At 52.0% G+C, this 12,336-nt stretch overlaps 8 non-coding genes across 8 annotated transcripts; all 8 read right to left on the minus strand.

The window, feature by feature from the left end:
* Positions 1 to 481: 481 nt before the first annotated feature.
* Positions 482 to 600, minus strand: LOC140470061 (5S ribosomal RNA). The gene has a single exon (XR_011956326.1). It is a non-coding gene; the product is annotated as a 5S ribosomal RNA (ribosomal RNA).
* Positions 601 to 2,119: 1,519 nt separating this feature from the next.
* LOC140474255 (5S ribosomal RNA) lies at positions 2,120 to 2,238 on the minus strand. The gene has a single exon (XR_011958964.1). It is a non-coding gene; the product is annotated as a 5S ribosomal RNA (ribosomal RNA).
* A 1,509-nt stretch (positions 2,239 to 3,747) lies between these two features.
* Positions 3,748 to 3,866, minus strand: LOC140475713 (5S ribosomal RNA). The gene has a single exon (XR_011960205.1). It is a non-coding gene; the product is annotated as a 5S ribosomal RNA (ribosomal RNA).
* A 1,539-nt stretch (positions 3,867 to 5,405) lies between these two features.
* LOC140474266 (5S ribosomal RNA) lies at positions 5,406 to 5,524 on the minus strand. Its single transcript, XR_011958975.1, has one exon. It is a non-coding gene; the product is annotated as a 5S ribosomal RNA (ribosomal RNA).
* Positions 5,525 to 7,055: 1,531 nt separating this feature from the next.
* Positions 7,056 to 7,174, minus strand: LOC140475730 (5S ribosomal RNA). Its single transcript, XR_011960222.1, has one exon. It is a non-coding gene; the product is annotated as a 5S ribosomal RNA (ribosomal RNA).
* A 1,511-nt stretch (positions 7,175 to 8,685) lies between these two features.
* On the minus strand, positions 8,686 to 8,804 carry LOC140468636 (5S ribosomal RNA). Its single transcript, XR_011955773.1, has one exon. It is a non-coding gene; the product is annotated as a 5S ribosomal RNA (ribosomal RNA).
* Positions 8,805 to 10,343: 1,539 nt separating this feature from the next.
* LOC140469394 (5S ribosomal RNA) lies at positions 10,344 to 10,462 on the minus strand. Its single transcript, XR_011956090.1, has one exon. It is a non-coding gene; the product is annotated as a 5S ribosomal RNA (ribosomal RNA).
* Positions 10,463 to 11,993: 1,531 nt separating this feature from the next.
* Positions 11,994 to 12,112, minus strand: LOC140469056 (5S ribosomal RNA). The gene has a single exon (XR_011955937.1). It is a non-coding gene; the product is annotated as a 5S ribosomal RNA (ribosomal RNA).
* Between the last annotated feature and the right edge of the window lie 224 nt (positions 12,113 to 12,336).

Below are 12,336 nucleotides of genomic sequence, written 5' to 3' on the forward strand. Positions count from 1 at the left end.
AGAGATGAGGAGAAACGTCTTCACCCAGAGAGTGGTGGCTGTGTGGAATGCTCTGCCCCAGAGGGCAGTGGAGGCCCAGTCTCTGGATTCATTGAAGAAAGAGTTGCACAGAGCTCTCAAGGATAGTGGAATCAAGGCTTATGGAGATAAGGCAGGAACAGGATACCGATTAAGGATGATCAGCCATGATCATATTGAATGGTGGTGCAGGCTCCAAGGGCAGAATGGCCAACTCCTGCACCTATTCTCTATTGTCCTCCTTTCCTGACTGCCAGCCGCAGACAGCGTGCAGCCCCAATCCCTTTCTTTCCCTCTTTCTTGCTGATTTTGGCAGCGCTCTGCTCTCCTCCCCTCCCTGTCTCCTGCCTGCAGGAGACTGATGCCAGGCACAGCGGCAGCAAAAATAACCTGTCGCTGCATTGCGTGCGTGGCCCAACACGAGTGCAGAGGGGTGACTTGAGCAGCCCCTGCTGGCGGAAAAAGCCTACTGCACCTGGTATTCCCAGGCGGTCTCTCACCCAAGTACTAACCAGGCCTGAGTCTGCTTAGCTTCCGAGATCAGACGAGATCGGGCGTTTTCAGACTAGTATGGCCGCAGGCGCTGGCCCCTGCCTTTTCTCCCCACTTCAAGGCATGCTGGCCAGCCACATTTTCTTTGCTGCTCTTTCTCTTGATCCCCTTTGTTTTTTTTTTCTCTCTTTTCTCTTTGCTCTTCCTCCTCCGTGCGTGCTTCCCTCCCTCCCTCCCTCCCTCCGACCAGCTAGCCCTTGCCCACCAGGCTCCTGTCGTCTCCCACATCCCCACACAGGCCAACTGCAAGACCTCCCCCTGCTTCATAGGGCTGCAGCCTGCATTCTCTCATCCTTCCACACTCCTCCACGCCTCCATTTCGGAATGGCAGGCAGTGACCAGTGGGGTACCGCAGGGATCAGTACTGGGACCGCAGCTTTTTACAATATATGTTCATGATATAGAAGATGCTATTAGCAATAACATTAGCAAATTTGCTGATGATACTGAGCTGGGTGGCAGGGTGAAATGTGATGAGGATGTTAGGAGATTACCGGGTGACCTGGACAAGTTAGGTGAGTGGTCAGATGCATGGCAGATGCACTTTAATGTGGATAAATGGATGCTTATCCACTTTGGTGGCAAGAACAGGAAGGCAGATTACTACCTAAATGGAATCAATTTCGGTCAAGGGACAGTACAGAGAGATCTGGGGGTTCTTGTACACCACTCAATGAAGGTAAGCATGCAGGTACAGCAGGTAGTGAAGAAGGCTAATAGCATGCTGGCCTTCATAACAAGAGGGATTGAGTACAGAAGCAAAGAGGTTCTTCTGCAGGTGTACAGGGCCCTGGTGAGACCACACCTGGAGTACTGTGTGCAGTTCTGGTCTCCAAATTTGAGGAGAGACATTCTGGCTATTGAGGGAGTGCAGCGTAGGAATGGCGGGATTACCTTACACTGAAAGACTGGAGCGACTGGGCTTGTGTACCCTTGAGTTTAGCAGACTGAGAGGGGATCTGGTTGAGACATATAAGATTATCAAAGGATTGGACACTCTGGCGGCAGGAAACGTGAGTGCCGAAACAGAGGACACAGCTTAAAAATACGGGGTAGACCGTTTAGGACAGAGATGAGGAGAAACGTCTTCACCCAGAGAGTGGTGGCTGTGTGGAATGCTCTGCCCCAGAGGGCAGTGGAGGCCCAGTCTCTGGATTCATTGAAGAAAGAGTTGCACAGAGCTCTCAAGGATAGTGGAATCAAGGCTTATGGAGATAAGGCAGGAACAGGATACCGATTAAGGATGATCAGCCATGATCATATTGAATGGTGGTGCAGGCTCCAAGGGCAGAATGGCCAACTCCTGCACCTATTCTCTATTGTCCTCCTTTCCTGACTGCCAGCCGCAGACAGCGTGCAGCCCCAATCCCTTTCTTTCCCTCTTTCTTGCTGATTTTGGCAGCGCTCCGCTCTCCTCCCCTCCCTGTCTCCTGCCTGCAGGAGACTGATGCCAGGCACAGCGGCAGCAAAAATAACCTGTCGCTGCATTGCGTGCGTGGCCCAACACGAGTGCAGAGGGGTGACTTGAGCAGCCCCTGCTGGCGGAAAAAGCCTACTGCACCTGGTATTCCCAGGCGGTCTCCCATCCAAGTACTAACCAGGCCTGAGTCTGCTTAGCTTCCGAGATCAGACGAGATCGGGCGTTTTCAGACTAGTATGGCCGTAGGCGCTGGCCCCTGCCTTTTCTCCCCACTTCAAGGCGTGCTGGCCAGCCACATTTTCTTTGCTGCTCTTTCTCTTGATCCCCTTTGTTTTTTTTTTCTCTCTTTTCTCTTTGCTCTTCCTCCTCCGTGCGTGCTTCCCTCCCTCCCTCCCTCCAGCTAGCCCTTGCCCACCAGGCTCCTGTCGTCTCCCACATCCCCACACAGGCCAACTGCAAGACCTCCCCCTGCTTCATAGGGCTGCAGCCTGCATTCTCTCATCCTTCCACACTCCTCCACGCCTCCATTTCGGAATGGCAGGCAGTGACCAGTGGGGTACCGCAGGGATCAGTACTGGGACCGCAGCTTTTTACAATATATGTTCATGATATAGAAGATGCTATTAGCAATAACATTAGCAAATTTGCTGATGATACTGAGCTGGGTGGCAGGGTGAAATGTGATGAGGATGTTAGGAGATTACCGGGTGACCTGGACAAGTTAGGTGAGTGGTCAGATGCATGGCAGATGCACTTTAATGTGGATAAATGGATGCTTATCCACTTTGGTGGCAAGAACAGGAAGGCAGATTACTACCTAAATGGAATCAATTTCGGTCAAGGGACAGTACAGAGAGATCTGGGGGTTCTTGTACACCACTCAATGAAGGTAAGCATGCAGGTACAGCAGGTAGTGAAGAAGGCTAATAGCATGCTGGCCTTCATAACAAGAGGGATTGAGTACAGAAGCAAAGAGGTTCTTCTGCAGGTGTACAGGGCCCTGGTGAGACCACACCTGGAGTACTGTGTGCAGTTCTGGTCTCCAAATTTGAGGAGAGACATTCTGGCTATTGAGGGAGTGCAGCGTAGGAATGGCGGGATTACCTTACACTGAAAGACTGGAGCGACTGGGCTTGTGTACCCTTGAGTTTAGAAGACTGAGAGGGGATCTGGTTGAGACACATAAGATTATCAAAGGATTGGACACTCTGGCGGCAGGAAACGTGGGTGCCGAAACAGAGGACACAGCTTAAAAATACGGGGTAGACCGTTTAGGACAGAGATGAGGAGAAACGTCTTCACCCAGAGAGTGGTGGCTGTGTGGAATGCTCTGCCCCAGAGGGCAGTGGAGGCCCAGTCTCTGGATTCATTGAAGAAAGAGTTGCACAGAGCTCTCAAGGATAGTGGAATCAAGGCTTATGGAGATAAGGCAGGAACAGGATACCGATTAAGGATGATCAGCCATGATCATATTGAATGGTGGTGCAGGCTCCAAGGGCAGAATGAGACTCCTGCACCTATTCTCTATTGTCCTCCTTTCCTGACTGCCAGCCGCAGACAGCGTGCAGCCCCAATCCCTTTCTTTCCCTCTTTCTTGCTGATTTTGGCAGCGCTCCGCTCTCCTCCCCTCCCTGTCTCCTGCCTGCAGGAGACTGATGCCAGGCACAGCGGCAGCAAAAATAACCTGTCGCTGCATTGCGTGCGTGGCCCAACACGAGTGCAGAGGGGTGACTTGAGCAGCCCCTGCTGGCGGAAAAAGCCTACTGCACCTGGTATTCCCAGGCGGTCTCCCACCCAAGTACTAACCAGGCCTGAGTCTGCTTAGCTTCCGAGATCAGACGAGATCGGGCGTTTTCAGACTAGTATGGCCGTAGGCGCTGGCCCCTGCCTTTTCTCCCCACTTCAAGGCGTGCTGGCCAGCCACATTTTCTTTGCTGCTCTTTCTCTTGATCCCCTTTGTTTTTTTTTTCTCTCTTTTCTCTTTGCTCTTCCTCCTCCGTGCGTGCTTCCCTCCCTCCCTCCCTCCCTCCGACCAGCTAGCCCTTGCCCACCAGGCTCCTGTCGTCTCCCACATCCCCACACAGGCCAACTGCAAGACCTCCCCCTGCTTCATAGGGCTGCAGCCTGCATTCTCTCATCCTTCCACACTCCTCCACGCCTCCATTTCGGAATGGCAGGCAGTGACCAGTGGGGTACCGCAGGGATCAGTACTGGGACCGCAGCTTTTTACAATATATGTTCATGATATAGAAGATGCTATTAGCAATAACATTAGCAAATTTGCTGATGATACTGAGCTGGGTGGCAGGGTGAAATGTGATGAGGATGTTAGGAGATTACCGGGTGACCTGGACAAGTTAGGTGAGTGGTCAGATGCATGGCAGATGCACTTTAATGTGGATAAATGGATGCTTATCCACTTTGGTGGCAAGAACAGGAAGGCAGATTACTACCTAAATGGAATCAATTTCGGTCAAGGGACAGTACAGAGAGATCTGGGGGTTCTTGTACACCACTCAATGAAGGTAAGCATGCAGGTACAGCAGGTAGTGAAGAAGGCTAATAGCATGCTGGCCTTCATAACAAGAGGGATTGAGTACAGAAGCAAAGAGGTTCTTCTGCAGGTGTACAGGGCCCTGGTGAGACCACACCTGGAGTACTGTGTGCAGTTCTGGTCTCCAAATTTGAGGAGAGACATTCTGGCTATTGAGGGAGTGCAGCGTAGGTTGACGAGGTCAATTCCTGGAATGGCGGGATTACCTTACACTGAAAGACTGGAACGACTGGGCTTGTGTACCCTTGAGTTTAGCAGACTGAGAGGGGATCTGGTTGAGACATATAAGATTATCAAAGGATTGGACACTCTGGCGGCAGGAAACGTGAGTGCCGAAACAGAGGACACAGCTTAAAAATACGGGGTAGACCGTTTAGGACAGAGATGAGGAGAAACGTCTTCACCCAGAGAGTGGTGGCTGTGTGGAATGCTCTGCCCCAGAGGGCAGTGGAGGCCCAGTCTCTGGATTCATTGAAGAAAGAGTTGCACAGAGCTCTCAAGGATAGTGGAATCAAGGCTTATGGAGATAAGGCAGGAACAGGATACCGATTAAGGATGATCAGCCATGATCATATTGAATGGTGGTGCAGGCTCCAAGGGCAGAATGGCCAACTCCTGCACCTATTCTCTATTGTCCTCCTTTCCTGACTGCCAGCCGCAGACAGCGTGCAGCCCCAATCCCTTTCTTTCCCTCTTTCTTGCTGATTTTGGCAGCGCTCCGCTCTCCTCCCCTCCCTGTCTCCTGCCTGCAGGAGACTGATGCCAGGCACAGCGGCAGCAAAAATAACCTGTCGCTGCATTGCGTGCGTGGCCCAACACGAGTGCAGAGGGGTGACTTGAGCAGCCCCTGCTGGCGGAAAAAGCCTACTGCACCTGGTATTCCCAGGCGGTCTCCCATCCAAGTACTAACCAGGCCTGAGTCTGCTTAGCTTCCGAGATCAGACGAGATCGGGCGTTTTCAGACTAGTATGGCCGTAGGCGCTGGCCCCTGCCTTTTCTCCCCACTTCAAGGCGTGCTGGCCAGCCACATTTTCTTTGCTGCTCTTTCTCTTGATCCCCTTTGTTTTTTTTTTCTCTCTTTTCTCTTTGCTCTTCCTCCTCCGTGCGTGCTTCCCTCCCTCCCTCCCTCCAGCTAGCCCTTGCCCACCAGGCTCCTGTCGTCTCCCACATCCCCACACAGGCCAACTGCAAGACCTCCCCCTGCTTCATAGGGCTGCAGCCTGCATTCTCTCATCCTTCCACACTCCTCCACGCCTCCATTTCGGAATGGCAGGCAGTGACCAGTGGGGTACCGCAGGGATCAGTACTGGGACCGCAGCTTTTTACAATATATGTTCATGATATAGAAGATGCTATTAGCAATAACATTAGCAAATTTGCTGATGATACTGAGCTGGGTGGCAGGGTGAAATGTGATGAGGATGTTAGGAGATTACCGGGTGACCTGGACAAGTTAGGTGAGTGGTCAGATGCATGGCAGATGCACTTTAATGTGGATAAATGGATGCTTATCCACTTTGGTGGCAAGAACAGGAAGGCAGATTACTACCTAAATGGAATCAATTTCGGTCAAGGGACAGTACAGAGAGATCTGGGGGTTCTTGTACACCACTCAATGAAGGTAAGCATGCAGGTACAGCAGGTAGTGAAGAAGGCTAATAGCATGCTGGCCTTCATAACAAGAGGGATTGAGTACAGAAGCAAAGAGGTTCTTCTGCAGGTGTACAGGGCCCTGGTGAGACCACACCTGGAGTACTGTGTGCAGTTCTGGTCTCCAAATTTGAGGAGAGACATTCTGGCTATTGAGGGAGTGCAGCGTAGGTTGACGAGGTCAATTCCTGGAATGGCGGGATTACCTTACACTGAAAGACTGGAGCGACTGGGCTTGTGTACCCTTGAGTTTAGCAGACTGAGAGGGGATCTGGTTGAGACATATAAGATTATCAAAGGATTGGACACTCTGGCGGCAGGAAACGTGAGTGCCGAAACAGAGGACACAGCTTAAAAATACGGGGTAGACCGTTTAGGACAGAGATGAGGAGAAACGTCTTCACCCAGAGAGTGGTGGCTGTGTGGAATGCTCTGCCCCAGAGGGCAGTGGAGGCCCAGTCTCTGGATTCATTGAAGAAAGAGTTGCACAGAGCTCTCAAGGATAGTGAAATCAAGGCTTATGGAGATAAGGCAGGAGCAGGATACCGATTAAGGATGATCAGCCATGATCATATTGAATGGTGGTGCAGGCTCCAAGGGCAGAATGGCCAACTCCTGCACCTATTCTCTATTGTCCTCCTTTCCTGACTGCCAGCCGCAGACAGCGTGCAGCCCCAATCCCTTTCTTTCCCTCTTTCTTGCTGATTTTGGCAGCGCTCCGCTCTCCTCCCCTCCCTGTCTCCTGCCTGCAGGAGACTGATGCCAGGCACAGCGGCAGCAAAAATAACCTGTCGCTGCATTGCGTGCGTGGCCCAACACGAGTGCAGAGGGGTGACTTGAGCAGCCCCTGCTGGCGGAAAAAGCCTACTGCACCTGGTATTCCCAGGCGGTCTCCCACCCAAGTACTAACCAGGCCTGAGTCTGCTTAGCTTCCGAGATCAGACGAGATCGGGCGTTTTCAGACTAGTATGGCTGTAGGCGCTGGCCCCTGCCTTTTCTCCCCACTTCAAGGCGTGCTGGCCAGCCACATTTTCTTTGCTGCTCTTTCTCTTGATCCCCTTTGTTTTTTTTTTCTCTCTTTTCTCTTTGCTCTTCCTCCTCCGTGCGTGCTTCCCTCCCTCCCTCCCTCCAGCTAGCCCTTGCCCACCAGGCTCCTGTCGTCTCCCACATCCCCACACAGGCCAACTGCAAGACCTCCCCCTGCTTCATAGGGCTGCAGCCTGCATTCTCTCATCCTTCCACACTCCTCCACGCCTCCATTTCGGAATGGCAGGCAGTGACCAGTGGGGTACCGCAGGGATCAGTACTGGGACCGCAGCTTTTTACAATATATGTTCATGATATAGAAGATGCTATTAGCAATAACATTAGCAAATTTGCTGATGATACTGAGCTGGGTGGCAGGGTGAAATGTGATGAGGATGTTAGGAGATTACCGGGTGACCTGGACAAGTTAGGTGAGTGGTCAGATGCATGGCAGATGCACTTTAATGTGGATAAATGGATGCTTATCCACTTTGGTGGCAAGAACAGGAAGGCAGATTACTACCTAAATGGAATCAATTTCGGTCAAGGGACAGTACAGAGAGATCTGGGGGTTCTTGTACACCACTCAATGAAGGTAAGCATGCAGGTACAGCAGGTAGTGAAGAAGGCTAATAGCATGCTGGCCTTCATAACAAGAGGGATTGAGTACAGAAGCAAAGAGGTTCTTCTGCAGGTGTACAGGGCCCTGGTGAGACCACACCTGGAGTACTGTGTGCAGTTCTGGTCTCCAAATTTGAGGAGAGACATTCTGGCTATTGAGGGAGTGCAGCGTAGGAATGGCGGGATTACCTTACACTGAAAGACTGGAGCGACTGGGCTTGTGTACCCTTGAGTTTAGCAGACTGAGAGGGGATCTGGTTGAGACATATAAGATTATCAAAGGATTGGACACTCTGGCGGCAGGAAACGTGAGTGCCGAAACAGAGGACACAGCTTAAAAATACGGGGTAGACCGTTTAGGACAGAGATGAGGAGAAACGTCTTCACCCAGAGAGTGGTGGCTGTGTGGAATGCTCTGCCCCAGAGGGCAGTGGAGGCCCAGTCTCTGGATTCATTGAAGAAAGAGTTGCACAGAGCTCTCAAGGATAGTGGAATCAAGGCTTATGGAGATAAGGCAGGAACAGGATACCGATTAAGGATGATCAGCCATGATCATATTGAATGGTGGTGCAGGCTCCAAGGGCAGAATGGCCAACTCCTGCACCTATTCTCTATTGTCCTCCTTTCCTGACTGCCAGCCGCAGACAGCGTGCAGCCCCAATCCCTTTCTTTCCCTCTTTCTTGCTGATTTTGGCAGCGCTCCGCTCTCCTCCCCTCCCTGTCTCCTGCCTGCAGGAGACTGATGCCAGGCACAGCGGCAGCAAAAATAACCTGTCGCTGCATTGCGTGCGTGGCCCAACACGAGTGCAGAGGGGTGACTTGAGCAGCCCCTGCTGGCGGAAAAAGCCTACTGCACCTGGTATTCCCAGGCGGTCTCCCACCCAAGTACTAGCCAGGCCTGAGTCTGCTTAGCTTCCGAGATCAGACGAGATCAGGCGTTTTCAGACTAGTATGGCCGTAGGCGCTGGCCCCTGCCTTTTCTCCCCACTTCAAGGCGTGCTGGCCAGCCACATTTTCTTTGCTGCTCTTTCTCTTGATCCCCTTTGTTTTTTTTTTCTCTCTTTTCTCTTTGCTCTTCCTCCTCCGTGCGTGCTTCCCTCCCTCCCTCCCTCCCTCCGACCAGCTAGCCCTTGCCCACCAGGCTCCTGTCGTCTCCCACATCCCCACACAGGCCAACTGCAAGACCTCCCCCTGCTTCATAGGGCTGCAGCCTGCATTCTCTCATCCTTCCACACTCCTCCACGCCTCCATTTCGGAATGGCAGGCAGTGACCAGTGGGGTACCGCAGGGATCAGTACTGGGACCGCAGCTTTTTACAATATATGTTCATGATATAGAAGATGCTATTAGCAATAACATTAGCAAATTTGCTGATGATACTGAGCTGGGTGGCAGGGTGAAATGTGATGAGGATGTTAGGAGATTACCGGGTGACCTGGACAAGTTAGGTGAGTGGTCAGATGCATGGCAGATGCACTTTAATGTGGATAAATGGATGCTTATCCACTTTGGTGGCAAGAACAGGAAGGCAGATTACTACCTAAATGGAATCAATTTCGGTCAAGGGACAGTACAGAGAGATCTGGGGGTTCTTGTACACCACTCAATGAAGGTAAGCATGCAGGTACAGCAGGTAGTGAAGAAGGCTAATAGCATGCTGGCCTTCATAACAAGAGGGATTGAGTACAGAAGCAAAGAGGTTCTTCTGCAGGTGTACAGGGCCCTGGTGAGACCACACCTGGAGTACTGTGTGCAGTTCTGGTCTCCAAATTTGAGGAGAGACATTCTGGCTATTGAGGGAGTGCAGCGTAGGTTGACGAGGTCAATTCCTGGAATGGCGGGATTACCTTACACTGAAAGACTGGAGCGACTGGGCTTGTGTACCCTTGAGTTTAGCAGACTGAGAGGGGATCTGGTTGAGACATATAAGATTATCAAAGGATTGGACACTCTGGCGGCAGGAAACGTGAGTGCCGAAACAGAGGACACAGCTTAAAAATATGGGGTAGACCGTTTAGGACAGAGATGAGGAGAAACGTCTTCACCCAGAGAGTGGTGGCTGTGTGGAATGCTCTGCCCCAGAGGGCAGTGGAGGCCCAGTCTCTGGATTCATTGAAGAAAGAGTTGCACAGAGCTCTCAAGGATAGTGGAATCAAGGCTTATGGAGATAAGGCAGGAACAGGATACCGATTAAGGATGATCAGCCATGATCATATTGAATGGTGGTGCAGGCTCCAAGGGCAGAATGGCCAACTCCTGCACCTATTCTCTATTGTCCTCCTTTCCTGACTGCCAGCCGCAGACAGCGTGCAGCCCCAATCCCTTTCTTTCCCTCTTTCTTGCTGATTTTGGCAGCGCTCCGCTCTCCTCCCCTCCCTGTCTCCTGCCTGCAGGAGACTGATGCCAGGCACAGCGGCAGCAAAAATAACCTGTCGCTGCATTGCGTGCGTGGCCCAACACGAGTGCAGAGGGGTGACTTGAGCAGCCCCTGCTGGCGGAAAAAGCCTACTGCACCTGGTATTCCCAGGCGGTCTCCCACCCAAGTACTAACCAGGCCCGAGTCTGCTTAGCTTCCGAGATCAGACAAGATCGGGCGTTTTCAGACTAGTATGGCCGTAGGCGCTGGCCCCTGCCTTTTCTCCCCACTTCAAGGCGTGCTGGCCAGCCACATTTTCTTTGCTGCTCTTTCTCTTGATCCCCTTTGTTTTTTTTTTCTCTCTTTTCTCTTTGCTCTTCCTCCTCCGTGCGTGCTTCCCTCCCTCCCTCCCTCCAGCTAGCCCTTGCCCACCAGGCTCCTGTCGTCTCCCACATCCCCACACAGGCCAACTGCAAGACCTCCCCCTGCTTCATAGGGCTGCAGCCTGCATTCTCTCATCCTTCCACACTCCTCCACGCCTCCATTTCGGAATGGCAGGCAGTGACCAGTGGGGTACCGCAGGGATCAGTACTGGGACCGCAGCTTTTTACAATATATGTTCATGATATAGAAGATGCTATTAGCAATAACATTAGCAAATTTGCTGATGATACTGAGCTGGGTGGCAGGGTGAAATGTGATGAGGATGTTAGGAGATTACCGGGTGACCTGGACAAGTTAGGTGAGTGGTCAGATGCATGGCAGATGCACTTTAATGTGGATAAATGGATGCTTATCCACTTTGGTGGCAAGAACAGGAAGGCAGATTACTACCTAAATGGAATCAATTTCGGTCAAGGGACAGTACAGAGAGATCTGGGGGTTCTTGTACACCACTCAATGAAGGTAAGCATGCAGGTACAGCAGGTAGTGAAGAAGGCTAATAGCATGCTGGCCTTCATAACAAGAGGGATTGAGTACAGAAGCAAAGAGGTTCTTCTGCAGGTGTACAGGGCCCTGGTGAGACCACACCTGGAGTACTGTGTGCAGTTCTGGTCTCCAAATCTGAGGAGAGACATTCTGGCTATTGAGGGAGTGCAGCGTAGGTTGACGAGGTCAATTCCTGGAATGGCGGGATTACCTTACACTGAAAGACTGGAGCGACTGGGCTTGTGTACCCTTGAGTTTAGCAGACTGAGAGGGGATCTGCTTGAGACATATAAGATTATCAAAGGATTGGACACTCTGGCGGCAGGAAACGTGAGTGCCGAAACAGAGGACACAGCTTAAAAATACGGGGTAGACCGTTTAGGACAGAGATGAGGAGAAACGTCTTCACCCAGAGAGTGGTGGCTGTGTGGAATGCTCTGCCCCAGAGGGCAGTGGAGGCCCAGTCTCTGGATTCATTGAAGAAAGAGTTGCACAGAGCTCTCAAGGATAGTGGAATCAAGGCTTATGGAGATAAGGCAGGAACAGGATACCGATTAAGGATGATCAGCCATGATCATATTGAATGGTGGTGCAGGCTCCAAGGGCAGAATGGCCAACTCCTGCACCTATTCTCTATTGTCCTCCTTTCCTGACTGCCAGCCGCAGACAGCGTGCAGCCCCAATCCCTTTCTTTCCCTCTTTCTTGCTGATTTTGGCAGCGCTCCGCTCTCCTCCCCTCCCTGTCTCCTGCCTGCAGGAGACTGATGCCAGGCACAGCGGCAGCAAAAATAACCTGTCGCTGCATTGCGTGCGTGGCCCAACACGAGTGCAGAGGGGTGACTTGAGCAGCCCCTGCTGGCGGAAAAAGCCTACTGCACCTGGTATTCCCAGGCGGTCTCCCACCCAAGTACTAACCAGGCCTGAGTCTGCTTAGCTTCCGAGATCAGACAAGATCGGGCGTTTTCAGACTAGTATGGCTGTAGGCGCTGGCCCCTGCCTTTTCTCCCCACTTCAAGGCGTGCTGGCCAGCCACATTTTCTTTGCTGCTCTTTCTCTTGATCCCCTTTGTTTTTTTTTTCTCTCTTTTCTCTTTGCTCTTCCTCCTCCGTGCGTGCTTCCCTCCCTCCCTCCCTCCAGCTAGCCCTTGCCCACCAGGCTCCTGTCGTCTCCCACATCCCCACACAGGCCAACTGCAAGACCTCCCCCTGC

The sequence above is a fragment of the Chiloscyllium punctatum genome, chromosome 3 (genome assembly GCF_047496795.1).
Source record: "Chiloscyllium punctatum isolate Juve2018m chromosome 3, sChiPun1.3, whole genome shotgun sequence".
Taxonomy (NCBI): Eukaryota; Metazoa; Chordata; class Chondrichthyes; order Orectolobiformes; family Hemiscylliidae; genus Chiloscyllium; species Chiloscyllium punctatum.